The 18,304-nt window shown below is 42.9% G+C and overlaps 1 long non-coding RNA gene across 1 annotated transcript; it reads left to right on the top strand.

Moving 5' to 3' along the window:
* Nucleotides 1–6,056: 6,056 nt before the first annotated feature.
* LOC106147876 lies at nucleotides 6,057–11,635 on the top strand. The gene is made up of 3 exons (XR_001232881.1): nucleotides 6,057–6,103; nucleotides 10,146–10,270; nucleotides 11,616–11,635. It is a non-coding gene; the product is annotated as an uncharacterized LOC106147876 (long non-coding RNA).
* Nucleotides 11,636–18,304: the final 6,669 nt, after the last annotated feature.

Raw genomic sequence — 18,304 nt, 5'->3', positions numbered from 1 at the left:
CTTTAGCAAATATTTAATAACATACTAGATATTTTGCTAAGTCTTGAGTTACACTTCATATAGTTTCTAAAATACAAGGGAGAACATCTTTCGCTAGCATCGATAGAGTAAAACTAGTAGTATTCCTTCAAATGTCTTCCACTGAAGCCCGTGGTACATACTTGAGACTAGCACTGTCAATGCCGAGTGGGTCAAATCCATACCATGAATCAAAGGTAAAGATAAGAGTAGGTTAAGACAGGAAATTAAAGGCAACTAGTAACAGTCTGCAAATTATGTCAGCTAGTGTTTGCATTTCTTATGCCTCAGTTGAGCTAAGTACATTAGTGACCAGCCACAGTCTCTACAAATAACTCAATGTAGATGGGTTAAGGGAACAAGAAACAGTTCCAGCTACTTCAGCAGGTTCCAAGCCTGTGTAACAGTGCTTCCTACAGTGCCACTCTTTATCCTCAGCCGGCAGTTCAGGTAGCGGAGTTTGCTTGCCAGCTGGGGCAACTTACACCTTTGTCCTCGAGGTATATAGGCCCGTAAGTTGCTGTGCCATGTTGGGATTTTGTATGCTGTGGTTGTTTGTTTATCATTATTACTGGGCATGGGATACTGATAAGGTGTTACCATAATGAATCTCCTGAATTCTCTCCTCCATTGTGCAACACAACTGTAGCTTATCAAGGCTATCAAGGCTGAGTAGTCCCACCAATATTCTCTTCTTTGTCCACAGGTCCACTTGTAGGAGGATCTCAGTGCGAGCAAATGGAATTCATAACTTGGGGTCCCTAAACGTCTCTTAGTAGAAATGAGCTTCCCATTGCCATCCTAACAGTCAGAATATCTAGCCTGGCAAAATCCACATGTGTTGAGATGAGAAGGCAAAAACCCATAAACAGGCCTCCCAGAGTGGTGATAAAATGGACAGTGTTATATTTATCCTTTGATTTCATGGTGTGCATTCCAATTATTCAGTATCCAGCACCACACACCAACAAAGGTGGATGTACACATTTCATCTTGGAGGATGGCAGTCAGACGTTGTAGGGAGCTGTTCTAGAGCCTATACTTTAGCTAAGCCATTGGTAGGTCATTTTATCCTCCTAGGCAAACAGAGTCTAGTGGTAAAGTTCACTGTTAAACCAGAGTATCCCGTGAACATGCACCTGTTGTATTTCCTTTGCTAAAAATTTGGTTCCTTGATCTGAAGTAGTATTGTATAATATCCCATGTTGGTATATAAGGTATCCTCTACATCCACACATGTGCTGGCAGATGTGTGGCCGATGAATGACTGTCCCCTCCATGGCAGAAAGGCTATGAAGATGATGGCAAACCTATGGCACATATGCCACAGCAGGCTGTTTGTGTCACTGAAAGTGCTAAAAGGTTCGCCATCACTGGACCATAATATTATAAAACTATCCCTAGTGACTGGATGGTTTCCTTGTGGGGAATTACTATTTTGAGGGTTTAGTGTTGCTTTTGCTCCTGGATGTTTGGGCACACAGCTATAACTGTAGCTAGCTCAGCCTTGGTAAGAGGGTGTCTGTGCTGTTGGGCATGGCCTTCATCCATAAATGGCTCATTCTGCATGCACTAGGTTGGCTGAGAAGAAAGGCTGGCTAAACTCAGATGACAAATTGTCATCTCTGCCTGGTTATTGGGCATTATGTGAAGCAACAAAGATCCACAAGCCCTTGCTCCTTTCCACTGGGCTATCCACTTGCCTCTCTCTTAGAATCCTTGTCTCTTTGAGTTTTGCTCCTTCCAGGCTATAGTCAACCAAAGAAGTCTTTTACCAAGTATATCGCAACCTTGAGCCATTCCTCCCTCCGTGCAAATAAGTGTCCAACTTCTTGCAGCTTGGCCCATTGCAAGATTTCCCTTTAACACTGCCCATTCAGTTCACCTCTGAGGGCAGCTACGGTGCAACAGCAGTTTCCTTTTGGCACTGAAACAAGGAGTACACTCTTCCTGGTCGAATGGAAACAGTAAATTAACACCAATGCTTTTTTCTCTGTCACTTGGGTATATGTCTTTGCATTGACGTAGGAAGATGGAGCCATTTGCCTGAGATCCATAATTGTGTTTCTCAGACTTCCCAGGCCCAATCCTGAGTTTACCATTTCCATTGTATGGCTACTGTGCTTGTACTACCTTCTGACTGGGTAGATCTGTTAACACTCAAGTGAGGAGAAGTAGCTTCAAATACACTAGGGTTCTGTACCCTGGAAAACAGTGCTAGATCTCAGACCCAGAAGAATGGCCTACTTCCAAAACTATAGGAGTCTATGATTCTTCTTCCAGTGCCAGAGACTTCAGCTAGCACCTCTGTGAACCACAATAAATTTACCATTGTCAGATCTGCTGACAATCACAAGCTTACAACTTACAAATTTTCACAAGCAAATGCATCACAAAATTGCACCCAGATCAAAAGCACTAAAATTTAAGAGGATTTGTCAGGTAGCATATTATACTGAGGAAATGAAGCAGCAATACTATTAGCAGCAGTGCTGGAGAAATAACAGAAGTTCCCATTATATGGATGTTTTTTGCACTGACTGTGAGTAAACACCAACACTGCAGTATTACATTCTGAAACTATGTCGTGGTGAGCAAATAACTATGGAACTGTCCATATCTTTATGGAAGTTGGTCTGATGGAAAAGACAGATATTAATCAGGTCATTATGCAAATTAGTGTAAAATTGCTTCTTTTCCCTCAAATTCCTGGCCTTCTGTCAGTTTAACGTCATCTCAACCTACTCACTTAGGTATATGACCCAGGTTTACTCCCAATCTCTGGCTCCTTCGGTGTTAGCTTTGAGTTTGTTTGTTTGGTTTTTTTTGAGACAGGGTCTCCCTATGCAGTTCAGGCTGGCCTTGAACTCATTTTGTAGTCCAGGCTGGTCTTGAACTCCTGCCTCAGCCTCCCGAGTGCTGGGATTCCAGGCGTGCGCCACCACGCCTGCCTGGATGCATTGAGTCTTGATGTTCATGCACATAGTATTTGTACCGGCTTGGGTGAGACCTCTTACCCATAGTCTGCAAAAGCATCTAAACTCTTTGGAAGGAACTGCCTCACCTCAGCCCCTGGGCTCCTGCTGGTGGACTGGAAACTGGAATGGATAAGACATCATAGTAGCTGTCCTGAGGCAGAGTCACCTTACTGTCTGAGGTGGCCTCCACAGCAGACAAGGTGAGCTCAGGGGCAGCAGCTGTTACAGTAGCTGTAGCAGGGTGGTCCTGCCATGAGGTTGGGATAGTCACCCTAGAAACTTGGTCTCATGGATATTTTCTAACGTCTCCTCCTAAAATCTGTGTACTACTAAACATTTTAAATTCATCCTTTTTATTTTGTTTTTTTTTTCTGGTACCAGGAATTGAACTCATGACCTTGTGCTTGCCAGGCAGGCGCTGTGCCCCTGAGCTAAACCCCCAGCCCCTATCCTTTTTATTTTGTATATTTTGTTTTACTATAGTAAGTACAATTCATACAAAATATATCCTCTTAATAAATTTTAAGTGTACAATACAGTGTGTATGGCTGTACATTCAATGTTGTACAGTAGCTCTAGGACATATTTATCTTGCTTAATTGAAGTTTTATTTTCCTGCTTATTCTCCCTCTCCCAACCCTTGGGAACTAGCATTTTACTCTGGTTCCATGAATTGGACTACTTTGGAGTCTAATTGCCTTTCTGTAACTTGTTTATTTAACTCAATAATGTTATCAGATTTATCCATGTTATTGCATATTGTAGAATTTTCTTTAAAACTAAGGAGTATTCCATTGTATGTGCATGTTGCATTTTTAAATCTATTCTTCTAACACTGAACATTTAGGTTATTTCTATACCTTGACCACCGTGACAATGCTACAATGAGCACAGAGGTATTAAAATCTCTTGAGATTCTGATTTCAATTCTTTCACATTAAATACTGTGAGGTAGGAATCCTGGATCATTGGGTAGGTCTATTTTTAAATTTTTTGAGGAACTTCCATATTGTATTCCATAATAACTGTGCAAATTTACATCCCCATCAGCAGTACTCAAGGGTCTTAATTTATCCACATATTTGCCAACACTTGTCTTTCGTTTATTTGTTTACAATGGCCATTCTGACAGGTGCGAGGAGGTATCTCATAGAGATTTTGGCTTGCATTTCCCGGATGTTGAACACCTTTAAATATATCTGTTTGGTCATTTGTATGTCTTCTTTTAAGAAATGTCTATTAAAGTCCTTAGCCTATTTTTAACCAGTTTGTGATTTTGTTATTTGTTATCACGTTATAGGAAAACCTCATATATTTTAGAAACTAACTCTTTATGAGATACTTTGGTACCAAATATTTTCTCCCATTCTGCAGGGCTGCCTTTCACAGATGCCGGGCTGGGAAAAAGTCCAAAGAGTTCTAAATGAGCAAAAGGCTATTGGGAGACATAACACTCACCCACAAACTTCTGCTGTCTTCCCTGGTACCGCTGGGCAGAAAGGAAGGGGAAATACTGCAATGAGCCATGCCAGATGCATGCTAAACAATCCAGAAGTACTTGTAAAATGAATACATGATGCAAAAAACCTGCCTACACTATGGCAGAGTAAGTTCCTAATGAGAACTAGTTGGCTATAGCGTAGTCTTGGAGGCAGATTGGTGAAAGAGATGGCAGAGACGTGCCTCTCCTTAAAAGAATGATGGCATCCACCTCCCCTTAGTAAACAGATGCTCCGGAAGATAAATTCAAGCCACAGATGCCATAAGCCCTAATAAGAGTGTTTTTAAATCTCTGCTTTATCCAGATGAAATCTCCTGAGGTGATCATGGCTCATAGAGAGGAAGCAAATAAAGAATTACTGGTAAAAATGCCTCTGGATAGAATCAACTCCTGGTCTTCGCTTTCTCTGTTCCTTGGCAGTTTTATTAACAAAAGTCAAATATTTTTATGACTGTTTTTCATTAAAATCATCAAGGGCTTAAAGGATACTATGACCCAAGGGTCTAGCTTCTTTACCTTGCAGAAAGTACAGGGACAGAAACCGAGGGCCAAGCTCAACCAGAAGTAGTTGGGATTAAGGATGCAGATCCTCTCCTGATCCTCTCCCACCACCTTCACTCTTTTTCTCCCTCCATTCCCTTTTCTTCCTCCTTCCTTATTTTCTTCTAATGTTCCTTCCTCCTACCTTTCCCTTTTTCTTTGCTTTATCTACTTCAAGATCTTTCTAAAAATGTTTCAGATATCACACTGATGCTGAAGAAAAAGAAATGTGTGAGCTAGCCCATCTCTTATAAGTATACATTTTAGCCTTTGCTCACACTTTTTAGAGATTTGGATGGAATTTGGATTTAGGGTAAATCTTGGCTGGGTTTCCAGGCTGAGTTATTGTTTGAATTGCTGAGTGGTGAGCAGTGAAGTGAATTGTAGAGCTTGAGAGCTGCCTGCAGCTCTGGGTCTGTAATCCAGGCGCCTTGGCAAGTTAGGCAGGTAGCATGACTCACGGAGTGCCATGATGAGCACCTCAGGAAGAATAGCTGGCTGCATGAGCCTTGTGACTTGTATCTAGATGTCCCCTCAAAGCCTCCTGTGCTCATAGGTGGGGCTTTTTAGAGGTGGCTTGATCTAGGGCTTGTGAATGTAGATTAAGAATGTGTGAATATTAAGGGTGTGGTAATTGGATTAATCTACTGATTTCATTAGCAGTGGTCTAGGTGTGGGTAATGGGAACCCTACCTTGAGTGTGGGTGGCACCAATAGGCTTGTAGCCTAAATGGAATATAAAGGGAAAGATGGGAGGCAGACTGGTCGGTTTCTGCCTGCCATGGACTGTTTATTCTATGCCATGCCACCTTGCCTTGGAGCCAGCAGACAGTAGACTGAAACCTCTACAAACTGCAAGCTACAATAAACCTTTCCTCCTTTAACTTATGGGTGTCGGGGACGTTGTCCCAGAAACAAAAAAGTACCTATGACATCAGGGAAGACCATGAGTATCTGTGAAAAGTCATCCCTGCTTATGACACAAGAAAGGTCCTTTGTGTCCCTTTTGCCTAATTCAAGAGGAAATGAGTAAGAAAGAAAAGCAACATGTATAAAATGTTGACTGGTATGTATGTCATTGGTTGCAAATACAGTTTGTCATAAAAGGCTTCTCTAACTTTCAAAGGTATTTTTTATGTTATTCCTGAAAGTTAGCAAAGAAGGCTAAAATCATTACTTTGTAGAAGATGACTCAGAATTTCTGTCTTTGTTGATAAAGAGAATATAAGACAGTAGACAGCTTAATTTATAAGTTGAGGGCAGCAGATCACGATTCCAATAGTGAAAGTTTAGCCATTAGTATATTGAGTACTCTTGAGGAATTAGTCAACTAATGTATTTGAATCTTGGCCCTCTTCCTATCAATATACTTTTGACTATTACCTACCCCACCCACATCTCAATGGTGCTATGAGGATTCATTGACTCCTCATTGAAATAAATATGTAAAAATCCTTTGAAAAATGAAAATTATTGTTCAGCTAGATTTGGGCTTGATAAACTTAAATGTCTCCCAGTTGCGACATGATTGGGTACTAGAGACTGTCATATGTTAGCCTGAGATTCTCCCGGCTTTTCTTTGCATGTGCTGATTTTGTGCTGAACTTTCTTTTCTCTCACTATTTTTACCCAAGTGTGACACTTGTGACAAGAGTTCCTGATGTTTCTTTCCACTGCCATTGAGCGTGTATTAAACAAGGATGCAGGAGTCCTATGGCTTTTAGCATCATCTCCCTGCTGCTTTGCTTCAGAGAAACATAATTCAGGTGCTACCTGGGGTCATTGAAGCTTATTTTCCCGTGGTTGTCATGGTTACCCTCCCTGTGACGCTCCTCTTTCCAAATCATCATTCCTACAGAGGGCAGTACCCTCCTTCAAAAGTGATTACCTCTTTTTAGTGTCTTTCTAGACAAATTCTTCTGAACTGACTGATATTTGGGAGTTGACAGTCATTCTAACCAGTTGATAAGTCCCAGGAAAAAGTATTCATTCTCACATTTTAAATAGTGATTTGGCTTTGGACCAAAGCTTTCCCAGTTCAATCACTTACTTAACAGTTTAGTTGTGAATGACATCAATCTGCTTCCAAAAATTAAGCTCCCCATCCCAAACATGAACTTACCCTCATTTTAAGGGTAAGGGTAGAAAAACTATGCCACAGATAATTGCCAGGGAGGAAGTACTCAGGAGGCTTTTCTCAATTATTTATCTTTGGAGTACATATTTAGCCCCTTTCCTTTTAAGGGGAAACTTTCATTTAAATTCAGATATTCTAATAGGTTTTTGAAATAGGTATCCTACTTTATAATCAAGGCTGTGTCCATTCTACAGCTGGTAACCCACCCAGAGACACTGGATTGTAACCAGTCTGCTTCTAAAAGATGTGGAAAGGCTTACAATAAACATTTCAATGATATAAGCTTCTAAAATAAGGAATTAAACACCACCAACAAATCAGGGGAATAGAATACTCATGAAATAGAGTTAATGTTATCGAATACTACATTGAATTTCTCAGGAGGCAAAGGACAAAACAAGAAAAACTAAAGCTCAGCTCTTTAAATGGAAACCTTTCAATCAAGTCTGTAAGAAGTAGGACAAGGTAGCTGAGGGTTGTTTGGCATCCACTCAGAAACTGCCACAAACTTTCATGAACATCACATTTTCCCCTGCTCTAGCCTAGCAGGGAGCCTTGGGGAGCCTTGGGGCAATTTGCCGCATGTCTCAGGGAAGTCAGATTCCTTACCTCTGACCTTAAATGAGTAGGGGAATAATAACCCACAACTCAAAAATTGGCTGTAAGAGTCCAGTGAGGTGTTTATAAAGCCCTTTGGGGTGCCTTGCACTTTGTAAACAGCTAGTAAATAGTTCCTGTGATTCTTTTAACAGCCCCCCAGGAAGGTGCTACTATCTCTGTAACAAATAAGGTTCTGTCAGAATGCCACTAGTGCCTGGAGAGTTGGGATTCCATTCCAGAGCTGTGGTCACAAAGCCAATGGCCTTTCTCCTATTCCTGTGAGCTCTAAAATAAATTGGCCAAATGGAGGTCTTTGTTTTATCAAGAATGTTAAATGATGTAATGGCCAGTGAAAGAAGCAGCTTTTCTGGGGATATTTCTTAGACCCTCAGTGAGAACTTTGAGGTTCACACTGACCATAACTCAGAGAAATTATGTCTGTAAGTCATCAGGTTACAAAGTCTAGCTTTCCAGAGATCTGACTTAACGTAGATGAAGAATGGGTGCCCATTCACTCTCACAGATGTGACCCTTGCTGGTCACAGAAGGTGTTTTATCATATCAGTGATGAGTACTTATTGAGCCTGATCATAGCAGCAAAAGAAGTATTTTCCTAAAAGAAATAGTTTCCTGAGCCACCCATAACCTCCTCCCTTTAATGTGCTCATTGATGAGCTCAAAAAAGAGAATTGCCTTTGCTCTGCAGCTGCTCATTTCTGGCTGCCTCTTTATTTTCATTCTAGTTCTCACCAACAAGTATGTCAATAAGTTTCTGCTAGGCATTTTGGGCCCTAAGCCTGCCAGGATTCCAGAAGTTTCCTGGCCGGCCCCAGGAGCGGGACGGATCCCTGGGGCTATCTTCTTGACTCATTTCCTCTGTCAACATTTTGGGCTGGAGTGGGCACACGGTCAGCTATGAATCAGAAGCTCCTCCCCTCCGCTTGCTGCTAGGCCTTCGTCCTAACAGAGAGCAGGGATGAGCTAATGAGCCCGTGTAACTTGCCCTCATCACTGCTGACTTTCACCAGCTTCTGCGCTAGAATTTTGCTGATCAGAATGTCTTTTGGTCACACAGCTGAGTCTCTTTACCTTAACCCAAATTTCTTTTCCTACTGAATTACTGTGACTTTGATTGAGATGAATATAATTCATTGAGCATGTAATCAGCTCAACTTACTGTTAACTGCATGGAGTATTTTGTTTGATCCTGAAAATAAAACCCATGAAGGGTGTGCACCAATTTGTGAAAGAGAAACTAGAGTTTAGATCCTGATTTAACTGACTCCAGAGGTAATCCTCTCTTATGAGACGCTAGCTCTCTGTAATTATGTTTATGGTTCTCTGGGTTGAAACCATGCTTAGAAAAATTTTTAGTAGCCACTTTCCTTTTCTCCTTGTCTGTGAGATTTAGGGATGACCATTTCCCAAGAAATCAGTGATAACAAGTCAGTTGCCAGGGCCTTATCCACTCTGCGCATGAGCACAAATCTCTCTCCTCAATAATAATGAGTGATGAAAGTGGACTCTGATGCCTGGTAGATGTGCAGTCTCCTGGCTTATTTGCCAAACAGTCCAATTCAACGTGCCATTTTCAGCATGGGCGGACAAGGACTGTTGAACGCACTGTGTGTTGAATTGTGATGCTAGAATCTGTGTTTTCTTTTAAAATCTAGGCAACTCTGAGGAGCTGAATTTTGAACTTAAGGGGATGAAAAGATAAAATGCAATTTCCGGCTTGAAATTATTTTCCAAACTCCTCAGCAGGATGGGCTTTCACTCTTGGCACTCTTTATCAGAATGTGGGTTTGGTAGCTCCTCTCAGAGCTGGTCCGAAGGCAACAGTGCAGAGAAGCTTCCCTCCTGCTCTTATTTCTTCATGCACTCCCAGTTCTCTCCTCTCCAAGGGCCCTGAGAATTTAGGCCTGGCAGCATCGCACAGAGCACAGAGCAAGAGTCCAGAGTGCGAGGATCTGGCCTTGGGTTGCAGCCCTTCCAGCCACTACTTTTTTTTTTTTCCAGTACCGGGAGTTGAACTCACAACCTTGCGCTTGCCAGGCAGGCACTGTGCCGCTGAGCTAAATCCCCAGCCCCTCCAGCCACTACTTGAGTGATGCTAGTGAGGTGTCTTATTCCCCTGACCTTCATTTCCTCATTACAAGGTGACTGCGATAAGCATGCAACCACTATGATGTCCGTAGACCTAAAGGAGATAATGTGGATGAAAATGCTTCGATAGCTATCAGAATTTGACAATTACTGATTACATTTGTAACTTTTAGATTCTCACAAGCAATCCACTGCCTAGCTACCAAGGCTTGCTCTGCTTTTATATAAAACTGACATTTTGTTTCCCTTACTCCATCTCTACCAGTTTATAATTCTTCAGGTCCCCTGAACTGAAGAAAGAAAGAAGAGAACCAGACCTTTGGCCAACCCTACTGTCTCCCACACAGAGCAGAGGAGAGGGACCAGCATCCTGGAGGACCAGGAGCAGAGGTATACAGCTGCCACGTGAAATAGGCTCCATCGTTACAGTTGTAAGAAGCAGCATGCTCCACCAGGTGGAGGACAGGTGTCGGCTTTTTGTCTGGTCTCTGAGACACGTGGGTGTTCCATCTACCATTCCCTGCATTCTGCTTCTGAATCCCCAATAGCAGAAGGCGAGCCGGGACCCCAAGACACAGCTAAGTCTGGGTGAAACCTCCACTTGTGGATACCATTCACCTTTCAAAGGCCAATGGTACTTATCATTCCTCCTTCCCCAAAAGAGAGCTTTTATAGCCAGTAGGACAAAGACAGTGAGGAAAGGGCCTCAGTGCTAGTGCTTGGATAGGACCCCCTCCCAGGAGATTCACAGTTAACACAAATGTATTAAATGCTCTGGAATATAGTAAAGAGAAGAGAGATATAGTCCATTCAGCTAATATCGTACCTCCCAGGCTTATCTGAGAATATGACCTTCTTTTAACTGCCACACTCACATAAAGCCTAGTAATATTCCATAATTGCACATTCAAAAGCCACAATCCAGTGAATAGAAGTGCAAATACAAAATACAAATCATTTGAGCCAGAAAATGACCTCATAATATAATATTTCCCAAACACTGTTCCAATTGTGCCACATATAATTTAATCCTACCAATAATCTTATTAAAAACTCTCATAATTACAGACATAAGGAAGTTAAGTGACTTTCCTAAAATTATACAGTTGCTAAATGACAAAACTAGGAAGTGAACCAAAGCGATTTGTCTCCAATCTTACTTGGAACCAATACTATTAACAAATACCTGTGAAGATACAATTAATACCCTTACAGAATTATGTGAGGTCCAAGTGAAGTAATTCAGGTTCTTCTATTTTTCACTTGAAATTATATATCATAGAAAGGATACTAGTAAAGCCCAATTTGTAGGCTGAGTGGATCAAATGATGTGTCATAGGTGAAAAGTGTTCTGCAAATTTAAACTCTTATTATTTAGGGAAAAAGGGAATTTTAAAAATTCTGTTCATCAATGGTACATTTTTAAAATATATATGCTGCTGAAGCAGGCACAGGTAGATTTTTTAAACAGATAATCTCCATTAGTCCCTAAATCTTCTGACTATGTAAGAAGCTTTGTTTACTATATTTTGGGTACAGGATACCTTGATTTATGAGTTTCAGTGTAGTTACAATATTATTCCAAGTTTTGTCATGAGGGAGATAGAAAAATTATCTTCCTGAAATAATTGCTAATGAGGTTTTTTTGTAATGGAACACACTGTGTTTGAAAAGGAATTCTATGAAAAGATATCATGGCATATATTAGCGGGCTTCTCTTTCCCATTTTTTTCAGGTTCTGCTGAGAAATATGGGGTAAGAAGACAACTCATTCCATTCCATTTCAGTGATCTGAGGGGCCCTTATTCTACTTTGTACCCTTTTTCTTACTTTGAGCACTCCACTGTAAAAGTCACAATCAGACACTTGCTAAATCATTTTTTAATATTAGTTTCTCATCCACCTACCTTACAGCCAGCCCAACAGCCTTAAAATTTATTATGGAGAGAAAATGTGTTTTATTATTCTAATAGCCCCAAGACTTAGCTTCATATGGTTCAGGATGAACTACATTCAAACTGGTCTTTTAATCTTTTAATGGCAGCCTCAAACATTTAATCTTAATCCTTGCATTTATTTCTTAATTAAATTTCAAAGAAAAATGTAAGGTGTTAATATCTATAACTTGCTAAACTATACAATACCCTCTTCCCTCCATCGCTTTCTGTGTGGTCCACCTGCCAAACTGCTTCAAAGTATCCTCCAAACTCTTGTTGCTATCCAAAGAGTCAATTGAGATGAAATTTGGTGGTGTCAGTGTCCCTCAGGGAAATAAAAAGGGCAATGGTACGCCGTACAAGCTGATATGGACATAAGTCATTGTTTTCCCCCATCAATACTCCTTTTCTCTCCATTTCTTTTCATTTGAGAAGTTGTTTAAATTATAACATCGACACACATGGTACTTCTATAAAAGCATAACCTTCCTCCAATTCCAGCAATCCCCTGAAGATTACAGTCCAGATGCTGTCACAAAACAGAAAGGGGCACCTGGGCAGGCTCTGCAAAGACTGTGCCAGGTCACCATGCAGGAGATCCCAGAGGCACTTTGTTTCATGTTTCTCCCGAGACCAGGTATTTTGACTATACATTTGATTCTGGGAACTATATATGTGTCTTCAGTGAATTTTCCTTTGTTTATCTGCACAACAGCAGGTTTCACTTGTTTGCTCTAAATCCTCAAAATTAGTGTATCCTTGGAGGCTCTGGAATCTGCCAGTGGTGTTCTGCTTAGAGCTAGGGGTTTGAACAAAGATATTTTTGGTGCTCTATTTTGTGACCTTTCTTCTACACAAGACATGAGGCAAACTAAATGCAAAATAATCACTTCATAGCTTGGGACAGGAATAGGTATAGCCCAAACATTATTGCAGGATGGCTAGACTGAGAGTGCAAAAGCCTGGGAGAATCTTCTCAGGAGAAGCAGACAGAAAGGGAACAGTCAAATATAGACAGAACCAGATACTCAGGGAAGACTTAGGAAAAGCACTGTATCCAAGAATTGAGTCAGCATTAGGGTATAGTCTAAGAGAAACAGGGTGTGTGTGTGTGTGTGTGTGTGTGTGTGTGTGTTCCAAGGGGGTAATACATGATGGAGTGGTGTCATTCCAAGTGGGCAGAAAAAGAAAACCCTCAGCATTGTAACTAGCCTGCCTTCGTATCGGTATATATATATGATTTTCATTAAATTTTTTGAAAACCATGCTATTGTTTTGCAACTGTTAAAGAGAGAATAGTGACTATGTTTATCATGCCTCTCTGAATATATTGCTTTCTAAGGACAGACGAAAGCCTCCTAATACCTACCTGTCCTGTTACTGTCCTGTGTGGTCCTAGCTCTATCTGTGCTATAGAAAATAGACCTTTCCTATCCATAGCGGTCATTTCCTTTATGCTCTCCTACCAGAGACTGTGGGTGACAGGATACCCCAAATTACTCTTTTGGTGGGCCTAACCACTCTTTCATTTTTCCAGGTACTCTGATATTTATTGAGTACCTACTGTGTGCCAAGAGCATCACAGGCTGTCCAGAACCTCTGTCCAGAGAGTTAAGAATTCAGCATGGCACTCCTTGTACCTTCAGACTATAAAACACAAGGTAAATGACCAACTAACTGTCTTTCTGCTCTGCAGCTGATGTGTCTGGGACTCTTGTGTTATCTCCTTCACCTCTGGCTACTGATGACATTATTACCTAGATGACAGTGGCATTTAGCAAGTTATCTTTGTCCCCCAGCGTTTCTCCCTGTTGTATTCAGGACAAACAACAGGACCTTGCTTGTATTCAGGACAATGAACAATGAACTCATTCTAAAAGCAGGGCTTCTTGGCTTTTTTTTAAAACACCAGAATCAGTTTAGCAGCAGCTCTGCTTTATAGCCTAATGCCAAATCTTTCCTCCCCATTGTAACAGAGATACATCGTTACCATTAGCATGTAAATTGCAGGCAGGAGATGAAGTTCTGTTCCATAAAGGAGCTTTTCCTTCTAATGTGCATGTTAATGAGTGTAGAACTGAACAGATAGGTCTTCATTTGAGCGGGAGCTAGAGAGAAATTAATTGCTCTGTATAGTAGAAGGAAGAGAATTTTGGGGTAAGAGGAGAAAAAGGGGCGAGATCAGAAAGTGATAGTAGAAGACCAGGAAAGGGAGAGATAAGTCAATAGCACAGATAGGCCATCAAGTTTCCCCAGCAGCTTAAAAATGGGGGTATCTAGCTACATAGACTGTCTCAAAAGAGGGGGATATTGAATGCTCTGGTTGAAGTTGTGTACACTGTTGTGTGCTGACAGCTCCGTACATGTTCTCCCCAACTTGAGTAGACTTTTTATACCAATCTTTGCTTGCTGGTCAGTTTTCCAAGCCAAACTGGAGAAAGGAACGAAGTTCAAGTCTCTGACTCATTGCGCTGTCTTTCAAGTCCCTCTGTGCATGACGAACAACTTAGACACGAGGCTAGGTTAGGAAGTTGTTCTTGATTTAACTCCCCAAAAGAAAAGTGACAATTGGACAGTCACACACCTTACAAAACTGGGCGAGTAGAATGAATGGCTGAGGGAAGAGCAAAGGAATAGCAAGGACAGAAACCCCCAGAGTCTGAAGTTTAGAGAGTGAAGAGCTCACAGAACACACAACCTCTGCTGGGAGGAGGAGCAAGAGTCCCTGTTTCCAGAGCAGCGGCCTGGTGGGGAAGATGTGGCCGGGGCTGGCTCACCTCTCAAGGCAGGAGGAGTGACTAACTGCTGGATGAAGTTCCCCAGTCAGAGAAAGCATGTCCTCTGAGTATTAGAAGCAAAGTCTGGAGATCTGAAATTCACTTTTTGTCTTCCTGACAATTTTGTTGAAGTTCCCCCAGTGCGCTATTAGTGCTTATGTGAATGTGGCATATTACACTGCGGGTCGTTAACCATGGGAGCTGGCTCTGCAATACAGCCCCTGAGCAGCTGCAGGCAAAAGGTGTCCCTGTGGGCTCACAGTCAGGGAATTATCTTTATCCCACTGGACCGTGTGACACAGAACAAGGGCTGAGCTCCACTGTGAGCTTCATTATGTTTGCTTCCTTTAGATCAGTAACGCATTTCTGCTTATTCACTTGACTGAAGGTCACATTGCACTGGATGTCACTGTACTCTGTGTGCGGGGACGCCCACATGTGGCGCCGGTCCAGGGGTCTGGGGTGCCCAGGAACGTGGGTAGCATGCACTGAGTGTGCAGAACCAGGGCTCACCTGCAGCTTCCGACTTCCTGCTGCCCTGTGTGGAGAGGTCTTTGGTTCACCACTAAAAGCAGTGATTCTGCATCTATTCACAGCTCAAACCTATCTAGATAAACTTCACCTATCTCTTCCCAGCCTGTATCTGAAGTTGCTTCCAGGACAGCCTGCTAGACAGAGATGGTTTTCTGTCTCAGGGATTCATCCTTTGTCACTGATGCAAACACTTCACTCTAAGTGAATTAAATTGTGTACCCTTTTCCAGGAGTGTAAAAGGTTACACTGCCTCCATTCCCCATGCTCCAATCCACTGTGACTTAGGCAGATAATGCAGGTTCCTTATCTCTGCTCCCATTCCCACCCCTCTACCTTCTACCTCCTCCATCTCCACCTGGACATCTGCAGAGATCTTTCTGTTCCTCACACAACTAAATGTGGCTGTTACGGTTGGGATCAAGAATCTCCCCCAGGGTCCTCATGCACTCACAGGTGGGAATTTTGGAAGGTGACTGAATCACTGAGGCAACGTAGCTGACCTGCTGTTGGCTGATAGGGTCTACTCAGAAGAGGCAGTGGGGTGTGACCCGGAAGGATTTATCTCCCTCCCCAACTCCTCCCTGTTCTCTGTGTTTGCCCTCCCATGACACAGCAGCTTTCCTCCCTCATTTCCTTCGGTCGTGCTGTTCCTGACCTAGAACGAGCCAACCATGGGCTGTAACTGAGCCAAAATAAACCGCTCCTCCTCTAAGTTGCAGGTGTTCAGGCCTTGTGTCCCAGTGAAGAGAAGGTGACTCAGACAGTGATGTTCCTTCCAACTACCAGAAAAGAAGAAATGACAGAGAGAAAAAACAACCCTCAGTGCTTTTTCTCTGGCCATTATTTCTGGCTTTCTGTCTCTCGCCCCTGCTCCTCTGTACACACCTCAGCTGTTGCTTCCCGTGTCCACCTTGCTCCTCCACAGCTCTTTTCACCTGCCTTTCCTCACTAGTGGACTCATCTACGCTCCTGGCTCTAGTAAACGGATACAAAGTTCAGGCTGTTGCATATGTCCTCACATGGATCTGCCTTCTAGGCTTCCGACTTGCACGGACTGCCTGCTGAAATCTCCATTTCAGGATCTGAACAGCATCTCAAACCAGACCAGCATAGAATCCTTGACTTCCTCCACACCAAGCTCACCCTGCCCCTCGTCTCAGTGAGTTTGCCTAGTTGACTAAGCTAGGCCTCTGCCTCCACATATTCAATCAACCAACTCCTAAATCCTGTCCCCTTGATCTGCAGTTTTGTGTTGGATTCTCTGTCCTTCCTACCCTCTCGTGTTTCCCTCCTTGGGATTACTACAACAATCTTCTCACTGATGTCCCTGCTTCCACTCTGCCCCACCTTCAGACATCCTGCACACTGTAGGCCGAAGACAGTATCTACACTGTATATCTGATTCTGCAGTTCTCCACTTAAAAGCCTCAGTGGTCCTGCTTTGTCTTAGAACACTACCCTGCTTCTCCATCACACGCAAGCCTCTTCACTCTGGTCTCCTCTAGACTCACTCTCTGTGACCCCTCCCTGCCCACCAGTCAGGTTCTGACCCACACCAATCTGGTCATTCTTCTGTACTTTTGATCAGGTTGCTCTTGTTGCTTATCTGTTGGCAAATTCCTGCTTGTCCTTCAAGACCTGAGTCCTCTTCCCCTAGGAATCTTCTCCAACTTCCTTAAACCAACCTTAACCAAGGCCAATTAGATGCTACTTACACCATTCCATGCAAAACCCTCTTTTCTCCCTTGTTAATCTTTCTGGCCCTATTGAGTCAAAGGCCCCAAAGTCCTTTGCTGAATCATTTAATCCAGCTAGCTCACGCTATAAATAATGAAAGTAACCTAAAACAGGAGTGACTTGTATAGGGTCATACAGCTAGGGCTTAAGTCAGGGCTTGAATCAGATTTCCTGATTCTTGATGCAGTATGTGTTCATGGTTGGGGTCTGCAATTCTATCATAACTCTTGACACCAGTGAAAGACCATTGTCCAGTCAGACCACACTGGCCGTTCCCCTCAGATGTGTCATACGAGAAATCAGAAAATCAAAAGGGAGTCTTAGCCTGGTTTTTGGAGTGTTCCTTTCTTGCATCTAAAATCTGAAGAGAGAGTGTAGCGGGTTAATTGCCAAAGACACAGATGCTCCTACAGGGTACACTCAGAGGCATAAGGAAATTGGCAGCAAGGGGCTGCTGAGAAGAAAACTAGGGCTTATGCTTCTTCGGAGCAGCTTAGCAGTCGGGCTGCCTCTGACCCGTCAAAGCACTCTCCCATGAAATTCTTCCCAAAATCTAAATACAATGAGCAGGCTGAGGTTCACAAGCTATGGCAAGGCTCTGTGGAAAGCAAGGGGAGAGAAACTTCCACTCAGGCAAGAGATACAGAGGGGGAGGGAGGAGTGCAAGGACCTGGGGTTCTGGCGACCCCTGGAAGTTCAGTTCAGGACCTCAGTGTATGATGCCAGGAAAGCTGTGACCCAGGCTTGGGACCGCTGTCCTCATCAAAGACTCCTGTGCCTACATCTGGGTCCTGAGGAGAGCCAGGATAGATGGCAGGTGAGGCAGGTGGAGCGGTCCAGAACCACAGTGCAGCCTGGGGCCCTAGGGCTGGAACGCGGGCCCAGAAAGAGCCAGGAAAACTTGTGAACGTGTGTATCAAGTTCCTCATCGGTGTATTGCAGTAAGTGCTTGAAATTCAACTTGATTTACAAAAATTAAAGAAATAGAATTCTTCTTTCACAGCTGCAGGAGCAGACCGATGGTTCACACTAATCCCTGTCTCTTCTGTCTCACTCCCTTCATTCAGGGATCAGCATGGACTTGCTTGGGCTCGAATTCCCACTCTACTGTACGCTAACCTTTTGCTGTGGGAAAATGATGGGATCTCTCCAAGCTTCAGTGTCCTCATCTGTAAAATTATGATAATAAGGACACTCACTGCAATGAATAATAAAGTGAGGTAATGGATATGCAGTGCACAACACATTTCTGGATCCAAGTGTCCAGGGGCTATAGTTAGGCAACTATTACAGGAGAATGGTTTGTGAGGCAGACACTCCTGAGTGCCCTGCTTATCCAAGGGCACCCTGAGGCAGGCTGGTTTAATTATCCTTTTGAGTTCTGGTTACTGTATCCCACCATAATCCCCACTGCAACCTGCCAGAGTTCTCCTCACATC

This window comes from Chinchilla lanigera, unplaced genomic scaffold (assembly GCF_000276665.1).
Source record: "Chinchilla lanigera isolate Chin_1 unplaced genomic scaffold, ChiLan1.0 scaffold00011, whole genome shotgun sequence".
Classification (NCBI taxonomy): Eukaryota; Metazoa; Chordata; class Mammalia; order Rodentia; family Chinchillidae; genus Chinchilla; species Chinchilla lanigera.
The sequence above is the reverse complement of the archived record's forward strand: the minus strand, read 5'-3'. Positions and strand labels throughout refer to the sequence as shown.